Raw genomic sequence first — 12,541 nt, forward strand, 5'->3', positions numbered from 1 at the left:
ATCTTTGTCTAAAATGAATGGTAATGCCATTTGCACATTATAAATCTCTCATTTGTACATCATTATATGTCATTTTTATTATGATCCTGTAATAATAGTGTTCTTAATTAACTCATCTAACATTACTGACACGAGTGCGAACAGGCGGCCGTGTTTTCCCAGCTGTGCTTTCCCAGTTGGCTCCGGCCAACCGGTTGCAGCATTGGCTCTCTTCAAGTCTGGCAGCAAGAGAGCTGTTGGGCCGCAAGCTGCACTTCCCCAGAAAGTAGTGGCAACACTCGGGCCACCCACTGGTAAGGCGGCCATTCCCACACCTTAGCTGTCTTCTCGAAGAGATCAAGGTACACTTCGGTATCGTCGGCCAGCCCCATTTTGACAAGGTTGTACTGCAGCAAAAAAAACCTTGTGTCTGACCAGGATCCAGAATGCCTGTCAGTCCTCCACTTGGGCCTGGAGCAGGAATTGAAAATGCTGCTCCTGCTCCAGCTGCAGCTTGACGAGGGCCTGATGTTGGGTCTACTGGATGCCGACAAGGATTTTGACCACCTCACCCAGTGGTGAGGACTCCATGACGACATGTCTCCTCGATTCCTGGGTTTCAGGACCAGTGTAACAGATCTCCAGGTTTGGGTATGGAAAAGGAAGAGACAGGGAGCAGTGACACATTTTTGGTAGGGATTTTATTTCTCTGGCCTTTCTGTGCAGCAGATGCCCTCTTTTCAGCTTTTTTTACTCAATTCAGTAATTCACTCTTAAAAATTTAAAATTTCCTTCACAAACACTCAAATAGCTTCAACACACAATCAACAGTTGGTAATGCTGCACACTCGTTCTCTCTTCTGGCGTGTTCAGCTGTTTTAAGGTGTCTCTGCTATAACTGTAATGAGAAACGGCTTTTCGAGATCTTGTCAACCAGCTTGAGGAGCCACACCACTGACAGACACATGACCACACCCCTATCACAATGAGTATTAAATCTTGGTTGCAATTTAGATGAGGGCCAAAGGTAACCACAAAGGAAGGGGACCGGTCAGATACAGAAGACTTTAACTGTCCACTGGAGGCACGTTTTCCAGACTCTGCCCTAGGTTGTTCTGAAAGCATGGACAAGCCTTCAGTATTGTCTTTCTACTTATCCATCCAGGCCTTAACAGCCAAGTTCAAATAGTGCAAGTTTTCATCATGAGAAGAGACTCCATCCTAAAATACACAACAATTAGGATGACACGTTGTATTGTGCAGTTATGCTACTATGCCTTATGCAATGTGCCCATATGTGCAAAATTGAAAATGAGTACCTCAGTAGGATTGAGCCAATGTTCGTATTTGTCTAAGCCATATGCGCTTTTCAGGGCACACACAATGGTTTAGTAAGAGCTTCTCCTACTCTGGCCTCATCGTCCATATCCTATGGCAAAATGGGAAATACAAAATTAAAGCTGCTCATACTAGGAGCATGTCAAACTTTTAATATCTAAATAAAAGTTGTAGAACATTTCTAAGGGGAAAACACTCAGCATGAAAGATTGAGCCACATCACTTGGTTGCATATGTAATATCTACCTGAGAATGTGATTGAAGTCAAAATCAAAATACAGATTTGAGCAACCCAGCAATTGGGTTTGCAATGCATCATGGGAGAACTGTGGTTTAGGCATATGAGATGGATATGTGATTATGCATTTTTAGGCCTGGTGGAAAGAGAGCTTGGAGACTTTAGCATCTCTTTTCTCAACTATGATAGCTTATATGATACACTGAGCATACTGGATAGCCGCGTAAATATGCAAGATGCGTTTATATGACTAGTGGAAACAGCGTCTGGTGAATTTAGCATCTCTTCTGTCATCTTGAAAACACACATCACAATGATACTTCATCTGATGCACTGAGAGGAAGCAATAATATCACAGCAGAAACTAGGTTTACATTTCCTGAAGGAAATACCAGTGTTTGCAAGGAGACAAAAGTATAGTATTAAAGTTTCATGTGAAATCAGTTAATACAGTATAAATTCTAGATGGATAAAGGGAGAGGGATAATGATGTGCAGTGTTCAGATATTACGATGCCATAATTTTACACTGAGTATTCTGTCAATGTAAGTCAATGGGACATTTTTCAAACTTTAATCTTACGTTTCTTAAAAAGTACACTTTTTACTAAAACATAAATAGGTTTGGGCTGAATTAATAGCACAAGTTTTTTTTAGAACAAACTAACCAGAATGATTGAGAAATGTATCAATACAGTGCAGCCTTGCAAACACATAAACAAAACAGAGATGTGTCTTGCCATCTCAATCCAGGAGTTAACACTGATGGTTACAGGGTCCATAGACTATACATATAGTGCTACCAGTGTCTGGGGACAAACGGAACCTGATGACAGGTAGCAAAATTAGTCACTTAAAACTCAGAAGATCCTCAAAGAACATAAACACTCAGAATTCTGCAGCAAAAAAATAAATAAAAGAACTCTCCTAAGTGAAACTGCAATTAAGTGCAGATAGTGATGCTCTCTGCACAATAAAAACAATTTGAGAGTGTATGTTAAAATTATATTTACCACCAGGTGGCAGCTTTGTTCCGTGCCATTTCACATTATTTGGGTCACGAAAAAATCTATATATATCCTGGCAATATTTATAAGGCTAAATGAGATCTATTGATTTTCACATACGGTGTTTTAATCTAAGCTCTCAATGTTAATAACAAAAGAGTGAAACAAACACTGAGTGAAATGTCAAGAACAGATCCATCAAAACAAAGGCCATGTCAGTTTGTTCATGAATCAAATGTGATCTTGGAAAAGAAACATTTCTTTTTCATCTTACTTTCAGTAAGTGTGCTATCTATTTTAGGCTTTTACACTATATCAAATGTAAGATCCTACTGACATTGATAGAATGATCAGCATTCAAAATGTAACAAACAGTGACTAAATACTTGCACACTGAATTGTGATTGGCCTTCTTTCTTACAAGCTGTTTAAAGGAATATACCCAGTTCAATACAAGTTAAGCTCAATTGTCAGCATTTTTAGCATAATGTTGATTAATTTAAAATTAATTTCAACTTATCCCTCATTTTAAAAAAAATAAAATAAAAAAAAGACGCAAAAATCTGGGTTACAGAGAGTCACTTTCTATGGAAGTGAATGGCCAATCCGTAAATCTTAAAATACTCACTGTTTCAAAATTGTAGCCACAAAACATAAACAATATGTATGTTGACATGATTTTAGTGTGATTAAATAGCTTCCTAGCCTTTTCTGTGTGAACTTATATCCAATTTTTCAACTTTGTTGCCATGACGACATAACGCTGTAAATGCTAAAAACCTAAGACGAGGAGTGTAGATGTCAATTTAAACAACTTTATTGCTCAAATAATACACACGTTTTAACAGAATAATTTAAGTGCTTTTATAAAAGAATAAACTTCACATTTCTCCCTTTAAACCCTCCAACATTTGCCCCATTCACTTCCATTGTAAACGCCTCACTTTGATGTAAATGTTTGCTTTTTCATTTTAAAGAAAAGTAGGGATGAGTCCATTTTTTTGGTGGTAATTAACATTACCCATGCCACAAATGTGGATTGAGTTTGACTTGAATTGAACACAGAAATTTTTTTTTAAACAGTTCTAATACATGCCTGTAAACTGCACATTGGCTACGAGTTGATTCTTGTGTGTAAGTGGAACCCACTGAAATGAGACTCATAAGTCATATGTGTCATGACAAAGCTGCACTGATCCAGCATTTCATTTACACAGTGACAGAACTAAAACCTATAACCTTAACGTATGAACAACTTTAACACTATACTTTTTCTGCCCTTCTTTATTCAAAGTTGAAGTATGTATTTTTAGAGGAAAGGTTTCTAAATCTAAAATGTAAATTAGATTTGGAGAAGGTATTTAAAAAAAAGTATTTCAACACAAACATACAAAAACCATAAAGTTTATTTCCCCCCAAAATAAAAATCACCCTCATGTTGTTCAAAAGCCATATGAATTTTCAATGATAACAGAATTATCATTTTTGGGAGAACTATCCCTTTACATGGTACAGTATAAATACGAAAGTTCTTTTGGGGAATTGTGTTTTATGCATTTGCAGTGAGAAGCAATGAAGCAGTGTTAGCTCTCTCAGAGAATGGAAGTTTGTGTCTCTTGTCTTCATTAGTATGCTGTGAAAAGTTGTGAGTGCTCCCAGAGAGTACGCTTGCTGTGTTGGACCGCCGCTAATTGCCTTGCCACCATCTCGCCTCTCAAAGAGCTCGAGCAGAGAGGTTTCACACACGCTGCTGGAATCTGAAGGAGTGGGGTGGAGGGGTGTGTGCTACAAAACACAAACACACATGACTGTTGTCTGATTTATCTACACCTCGATTACACTGAACAAATAGAGAACTATTGTTGTGAGATAGCACCCAGAAAGACACTTCGGGAATAACGGTAAATGCTTCAGAAAAATATGCTCAATGACATCACTCCAGGATAATTTATGCACAAAGCTCAAAGTAAGTGTGCAATTATAAATTGGATTTCCTTTGTAAAATCTGAGATTCAAACAACTAGCCCTCCTTCACTTGGAAAAAGAAAACAAGTGAAAAAGATTCTTGAGTGGTGCTCCCCCATGAAAAACTCACCACCATGATGCTTGGGTGTTTGCTAGGATTTAGCATTGTGGTTCTTAGCATGCTGCTATGCAGTTGCTAGGGCATTGCAAAGTTATGCCATTTTTTCCCTAGATAAGCCCTAACCCTAAATATGAGCATAAAAGTGAGTTTTGGCTTATCGAACACCACTAAAGACATTTAAAGAAGAGAGTAAAGGTAGTGTACATGAAGTAGAAATCCAATTAATTTTCTTCACAGAGAAAATTATTTTAACTGTAGCCTACTTTATAAACTTTTCAAGACGGATCTACCAGGTGTTCAGAGGTTGTTAAGCGATGATATAGTGTATGCTTCTAAAGAAGCCATAAGTCATTTTGATTTCAGCTCCATATAACTTCACTTTATAGTTATAATGACATAATGCCAGAAAATCCTGTAATCTGTTAAATGCCATAATGCGGATTACTCTACTGATATCAAAATCCTTTATGTTGACACACTTTAATCATGTTAACACAAAGTATAATGTTTAGGTCTTATTGCTATACTTTTGAAACTGTGTATTTTAACATTTATGAATTGGCCCCATTCACTTCTGTTGTACTTGCCTTACTGTAAGTACAATTTTTGCTTGTTTTTTTTAAATAAAAGTTGGGCCAAGTTTTTTTGTTTTGTTGCGTTAATCAACATTATGCTGAACTTAACTTGTATTGAACCTGGAACATTCCTTTAACAGCCAAATTCCCAGTGAAGAACTAATCTACCTACAATCCTAGAAGGAGATCTACCAGATCAGAAAATCAGAGAAGTTCCTGTTACCATAGTATTGGGAATCAATGCAAAACAACTCAGCAGCGACCAACTATTCTCATTTAGCATGGAGGATGACATAATATACCTGAGCAGGCTTCAGAGTGACTGTGGACTTGAGCACTTCCAAAAGCTGGAAACTTCTTCAGGTCAGTCTGGACTACATTGACCTGACTGATCACGCTAGACTCCTCGTTTGGTATACGTTTTTGGGTAGAGGCAGGGTGTGTCATCAGGGGGTAAGAGATGACATCATTTCCTAGTGACAGAATGCCACAAAACATTATTAAAGGAATAGTTCACCCAAATATGAGCATTTTCTCATCATTAACTCACCCTCATTCCATCCCAGATGTATATGCTCAGTGTTAAAGGTGCTGGCTACCACCCTTGGAGTTCGCTAGTTAGAATCCCAGGGCGTGCTGAGTGACTCCAGCTGGGTCTCCTAAGCAACCAAATTGGCCCAGTTGCTAGAAAGGGTAGTCACACAGGGTAACCTCCTCGTGGTCGCTATAATGTGGTTGCTCTTGGTGGGTCGTGTGGTGAGTTGTGCGTGGATGCTGCGGTGGATGGGGTGAAGCCTCCACATGTGCTATATCTCCACAGTAACGCGCTCAACAAGCCACGTGATAAGATGCGTGGGTTGACGGTCTCAGACGTGGAGGCTGCTGTGCCACCACGAGGAGAAAAAGGGGAGAAAAAAAAATAAATTTGTGTTCAACAGAAGAAAGTCAAACACATCTGGGAATACATGAGGGTGAGTAAATGATGAGGGGTATTGTTAATGATATTTTTGGATCCTTTAAGATCCACCTGATTGTATATGATGCTTCTGACTGGAACTAGCGATCACACAATTTTCATATTAAGGCCAGCTTTAATCGTCATATATTATACAATAGTGAACTGTGACTAGGTCATCTCAAAAAACAGAAGTATCAGTTAGCAATTACAGGGACAAGACAAGCTCCACCGAAAGATATGAAATTGTCAGTTCAGCTTCTCACATTGGAGCAAGTCTCAATAATTGCTCACATGACTGCGTTGTCAATCTCTAATGCAGAGGAAAAATGACTTTCTTTAAATAGCTCAGGAATGGATCAGGAGCTCTAACATAAGGCGAGATGGATCTCTTGTTAATATTTGAAGGAAGCATATGTCCTTCCTCTAAACCAGTGGTTCTCAAGTGGTTTTGATTCAGGACCCAGATTTTACACTGGACATCAAGTGGCGACCCACCATATAAAAAACATAACCTCTATTGAATGTATCCTGGATAGAATTTTCTTTTATCTTGCATAGTTTTGTTCATGGTTTTCAAGTATAAATGCATTAATCAAGTGACATTATTATTTTTTTTGTTTATGTCAACAACAAAAATAAGTTATCCTCCTCCTTTTTAAAAGATGATGAGCATATTTATTTATATAAGCCCAATATATTTATTATCCAGTTTATTTCCTAAAATCAAACATAATTCTAAAAGAACATATATTACAATAGAGGAGAACATGATACATAATTTGTCCACATGTCTTGGAGGTCCAGATTGTAAAGTCCTTTATGTAATTGGCCTTATATTTACAGTATAATGACTATAAGTACAGGCATAAGACCATGATGGCCCCTCATTACCATGGCTAGGTTAGTCTTTCTACTACTACTACTACTACTACTAATAATAATAGCTTATATATTCTACCTAATAGAGTGTTTAATATGAAACTATAACATTTGTCAAAATATCACATTTACTGTTACTACTGTAAAATCGTGAAACACGTTTGTAAGGGTAATGATACTTTTAAACAACTTTATTTTGGCGCATAGCACAGTGTTGCTATGTTCCACCTCACTGTGTATAATGTCAGGGCTGCCTGTTTGTGAGGTTTGACTTCCTCCATAGTGTTTTAAACTAGAATAATTCTCACTAGAATTCAAATGGACATTGAAGAGATACAGTAGATCAGAGAGCAGATCATTGGCGCGAGGTGTTCCATTACACGTGCAGAAAACAAGCCTTTTGCCTGTATAAATCCGCTGAAATTTCACTTAGGCGGCCGCCGAAAATTTTCAATGGGAGAACAATGGCATGTTCTTTCCCTGGTGTCCGCAAACCCAGTCTGAATAGACCTGACCCAACAGTTGACCCACCAGTTGAGAAGCACTGCTCTAAACCTTATTCATAGATCAAGCCAAACTGGCAGTTCTGCTTGGGGTTTATTTGACTTGTTCAGGGGTCTTTGACAGCTGGTAATTAAAACTAGTTGCATGTAAAATGCTAAAATCTGATGGTGTCATACCAGAAATGGTATTGCAGCTATGGGTTTTTAGTAATTCACTTTTTTATTATTATTAAAGGGTGATGTTTGCTATCTGGAATTGATTTTCAGGGGCATTTTTTAATTTTTATGATGCATAATTTTGGGTCTATGGATTGCTTTTATGTTTCCTTAACATGATCTTTGGAGCTACAAAGTTCTGATCACCATTCACTTACATTGTATGGACCTACAGAGCTGAGATATCCTTCTAAAAATCTTTGTTTGTGTTCTGATGAAGAAAGAAAGTCATTTACATCTGGGATGACATGAGGATAAATGTAATTCATTTTTGGGTGAACTATCCCGTGAAGTGCATGAAATTGATTTTGTAGATGAACATAAATAATGCCTACATATTAATTTCTTTACAAAAACCCAAAATACTTTTCCTTTGACAATTTGGAGTGGACAGTAAAGGAAAAGCAGCCAACAAGTGAACTCCTTCAATACTGCTTAAAAAGCATCTCAGGTGGCTCCTCATGAAATAGGAGATAATGCTCAAAGTCTGCAGAAGCGTATTCTAGGCAAAGCGAGGCTAAGAAGATAAAATATTAAATAGCCATTCATAGCCTTTTTTTAAATATGAAGTTTGATTAGTTTAACAATGTTTTATTCAGTACATAACTACCATGCTCTCATTTATTGTTGTTTCATAGTTTTGATGAGGTTACTATTATTACTACTATATTCGAGAAGGTGTGTTCAAACGTTTGACTGATAGTGTACATTAAACATTAGATAACATTAAAAAAAAAAAACAGCAGAGGAAATTGCAACAAATGTAAAACATCTGGGGCATTTGAACTTATGACCATGGTCCTAACCTGCCTTGGATCTGGAGCCATATGAATCAAGGTGGCACGGAGTGTTTGCACCATGTGTGCCAATCCAAAGCATGCCATCTCATCCATCACGGCCGGGAAAGCCAAAGTCTGATCATACCACATCCTGCAGTTATGATGTTTGTTAATAAAAAGCAAAACAAACAAACAAAAATTTTATTACATTTTGATGTAATTTCTTTTCAATATAACAAACAGGATGGTGCTCAGGAAGGTAGATAATGCTGCCATTACCATTTTCATGGGACTGAACATGAGATGTAATCAAGCCCTCAGCAGTATTTAAATTACCCAATTCATCATTTAAGAGAGGCCCATGTCTGCACATTTTCTGGGTGCCCTAGTTGGCAGGGAGCATATTGGCACTTAAATGTTTGCAGAATGACACTGCTATGACATAGGATATTTATTGGAATAGTAAAACAGCAATGCGTGATTAATTGCTCTTCATAGTTGTTATTCCGTGTGTTGCCATATATTTTCTTAAAAAACAGCTTCAGAGAGTTAAAGTAAAGGTAAGCATCCTCAGAAGCCAGGGAATACATAGTAATAATCATTCCATTCCATTCATTAATCAAAGCTGATGCCTTTGAAGTGCCCTGTGTGCTACACTTTATGAAAAATTGGTCGCTCTCAAGCACAACTGGCATGTGGAGAAAAGCTAATGGGTTAATGTGCTGCTTGATGACGTCTGAGAGAATGATTGATGGAGGGAGAAAATTAGAAGAATAGTGTTTGTCCAATCCAATGTATTTCTTTTTAAATGAAGCTTATTTTAGAAGTCAAAGACATTTTCCTTTATTTTGTGACCAAACATGCAATGACAAAAGGTTTATTTAATAATAATAAAATTTAATAAATAATACTGAGGCATATCGTATAATAAAAACATATTATGCAGTGGCCCCAAAAAGTATTTAGAGACTTAAACAACACTTAAATATACAAGAATGTCATTGCATGAAATAAACACAAACCAAGTATCATTTATTTTAAAGAAAGATAGCACAGGCACTGTTTTCAAGCAAAATATTTAACAAAAAATATGTTTGTTTGCTTTTAATGAAATGGAAAAACAAAATGTTATATAGTGTTCAAAAATAAAACAATAGTATTTGGACACTTACTGGGTCACTATGAACTATGAGATGAACTACACCTGTGGTTATTCTGAAAAGGCACTCACATGAAATTAAGGAGAAATTACTTCATACCATTCCCTCCAGGATTTCGCCACTCTTTTTCCTGATTATAGACCTTTTTCACACTCTGGGTTTTGGAACGAGGAAGTAAGCGTTTGCAGGGTAAACTTCGACAGCAATGAATGGGAGTAAATGGGAGATCACAGCAAATATTATTTTCGCTTACACATTTGCTCCAAGCCCAAAAGAAAAAATCCACTATTACATTGACTTTCTAGAAGAAAAAACAAACAGAGAGCAGTGGATTAAGACAGTCAGGTGGGTGAAGATGCCACATTTACTGTCACTCTCCCAGAAGTTGTAATAGAAACCCCCCCCTCGCAGCTGTGATAATTCATTTTTTTAAACAAATTCCAGGGTAATTTAACAGAAAGCATAATGTTATAAAATTACTCAATATTTAAAAAAAGATAATATAAAAAGTTTGCTAGACTTACGCTGCTAAATAAGGCAGAAATGCATCATCACAGTCTGCGAAAAAGGTCTATTTTTTATTGTTTTGCAGTAAAACTCACAAATCATCAATGTATTCCTCTGTAATTTGTGTCAATGACCATGTAAATGCAATTGCATATAAATATTTTAGTGCGCAATAACTGAATATGCAGTTAGAAAGCTAAAAATAATAATTACACACAAAAAACCATAGGCCTACATTTAGATGAATCCTGTGATATGGCTAATGGAAGACCCTTGAATAATTTTGTGTTCATTTTCTGGAGACAATGCAAGAAAACCTTTCAAAGGTAAACTAAAAACACAAATGAGGATTCAACAATTAGGCCTCTTGCGATTATTACATTGTCTGGTAAAGAAATCTTATAGGGCCTATATGGACTTATACAAACATATAAAATTATAGTTCATATATCTGAGAATTTATGCAAATTCAAATTCCACAAGTATTTGGAAAAATATATGTTACATACATGAAAATTGCTTTTTTTTGGTAGCCTAATATTTTGAAATAAATGTTTATCATATATTACAATTTATCAGATTCGTACTGTGTTACATTTACATTTATTCATTTGGCAGACGCTTTTATCCAAAGCGACTTACAAAAGAGGAAATATTACAAAGTTTCACTATCATCAGAATAGTATACAAAACAGAATTAAGTGCAACAAGAAATGTAAATAAGGTTTTTTTTGTGACCGGTTAAGTGCTTTTGGAAAAGATGTGTTTTTAGCCGTTTTTTGAAGATAGAGAGTGAGTTAGCTTCCCGGATTGAGTTGGGAAGGTCATTCCACCACCGTGGTATGATGAAACTGAAAGTCCGGGAAAGTGTTTTGGTGCCTCTTTGTTTTGGTATGACAAGGCGACGTTCCTTAGCCGACCGCAGGCTTCTGGTGGGAACGTAGCTCTGCATAAATGTTTTTAGGTATGCTGGAGCAGACCCAGTGACTGTTTTGTATGCCAGCATCAGGGCCTTGAATTTAGTACGTGCATGAACCGGCAGCCAGTGGAGAGAGACAAAGAGTGGTGTAACATGTGCTCTCTTAGGTTCATTAAAGACCAGACGTGCTGCTGCATTCTGGATCATTTGGAGAGGTCTAATAGCACATGCAGGAAGGCCTGCAATGAGAGCGTTACAGTAGTCCTATCTAGTTATGACAAGTGACTGAACGAGCAGTTGTGTGGCATGTACAGAGAGGAAGGGTCTTCCTGATATTGTAGAGGGTAAATCTACATGATCTTGCAGTCTTTGAGATGTGGTCTGTGAAATTTAGCTCATCATCAATGGTTACCCCTAGATTTCTGACCGTTTTGGAAGGTGAAACTGTAGTTGGACTCAGCTGCACGGTGTTGTATTCAGCAGCAGGGTTGGCTGGTAAGACAAGGAGTTCGGTCTTGGCTGGGTTGAGTTGAAGGTGGTGTTCCTTCATCCAGGCTGAGATGTCTGCCAGACAGGCAGCGATTCGAGCGGTCACTGTAGTGTCGTTGGGCTGGAAAGACAAGTAGAGTTGCGTGTCATCAGCGTAGCAGTGGTAAGAGAAACCATGTGACTGGATGATGGGTCCCAGTGATGTTGTGTATATGGAGAAGAGAAGTGGCCCAAGCACTGATCCCTGAGGTACCCCAGTAAGTAACTGATGTGGCTTGGATACCTCCCCTCTCCAGGCTACCTCAAAGGACCTTTCTGAGAGATAAGAGTTGAACCAGTCAAGCACAGTTCCAGTGATGCCCAGTTTAGAGAGGGTGGAGAGTAGGATCTGATGGTTGACTGTGTCAAAGGCAGCAGAAAGGTCCAGCAGAATCAGAACGGATGATCTGGATTCAGCTTTCGCCTGTCTCAGCGACTCAGTGACAGACAGCAGGGCAGTCTCAGTGGAGTGTCCACTTTTGAAGCCTGACTGATTGTCATCCAGCAGCTTGTTCTGTGAGAGATAGGCGGAGATCTGATTGAAAACTGCCCTTTCAAGTGTTTTTGCCACGAATGGGATGAGAGAGACTGGTCTGTAGTGTTCTATCTGTGTGGGGTTAAGTGCAGGTTTTTTCAGCTTAAATGCCTGCTTAAATGTAGTGGGAAAAGTGCCTGCAAGAATAGATGTGTTAATTATGTGTGTAAGTGCCGGTAGGATGGACGGAGAGATGGCCTGGAGAAGGTGTGATGGAATGGGGTCAAGGGAACAGGTTGTGTGGTGGTTGGAGAGGAGGAGTTTAGAGACCTCAGTGTCAGTTAAAGGAGAGAACATAGAGAAAGAAGAGTTGCATACAGGAGCCAGGTGTTTGA

At 38.1% G+C, this 12,541-nt stretch overlaps 1 pseudogene; it reads right to left on the minus strand.

Moving 5' to 3' along the window:
* Positions 1-212: 212 nt before the first annotated feature.
* LOC127658827 (HSPB1-associated protein 1 homolog) lies at positions 213-8,902 on the minus strand (annotated as a pseudogene).
* Between the last annotated feature and the right edge of the window lie 3,639 nt (positions 8,903-12,541).

This window comes from Xyrauchen texanus, chromosome 18 (genome assembly GCF_025860055.1).
Source record: "Xyrauchen texanus isolate HMW12.3.18 chromosome 18, RBS_HiC_50CHRs, whole genome shotgun sequence".
NCBI lineage: Eukaryota > Metazoa > Chordata > Actinopteri > Cypriniformes > Catostomidae > Xyrauchen > Xyrauchen texanus.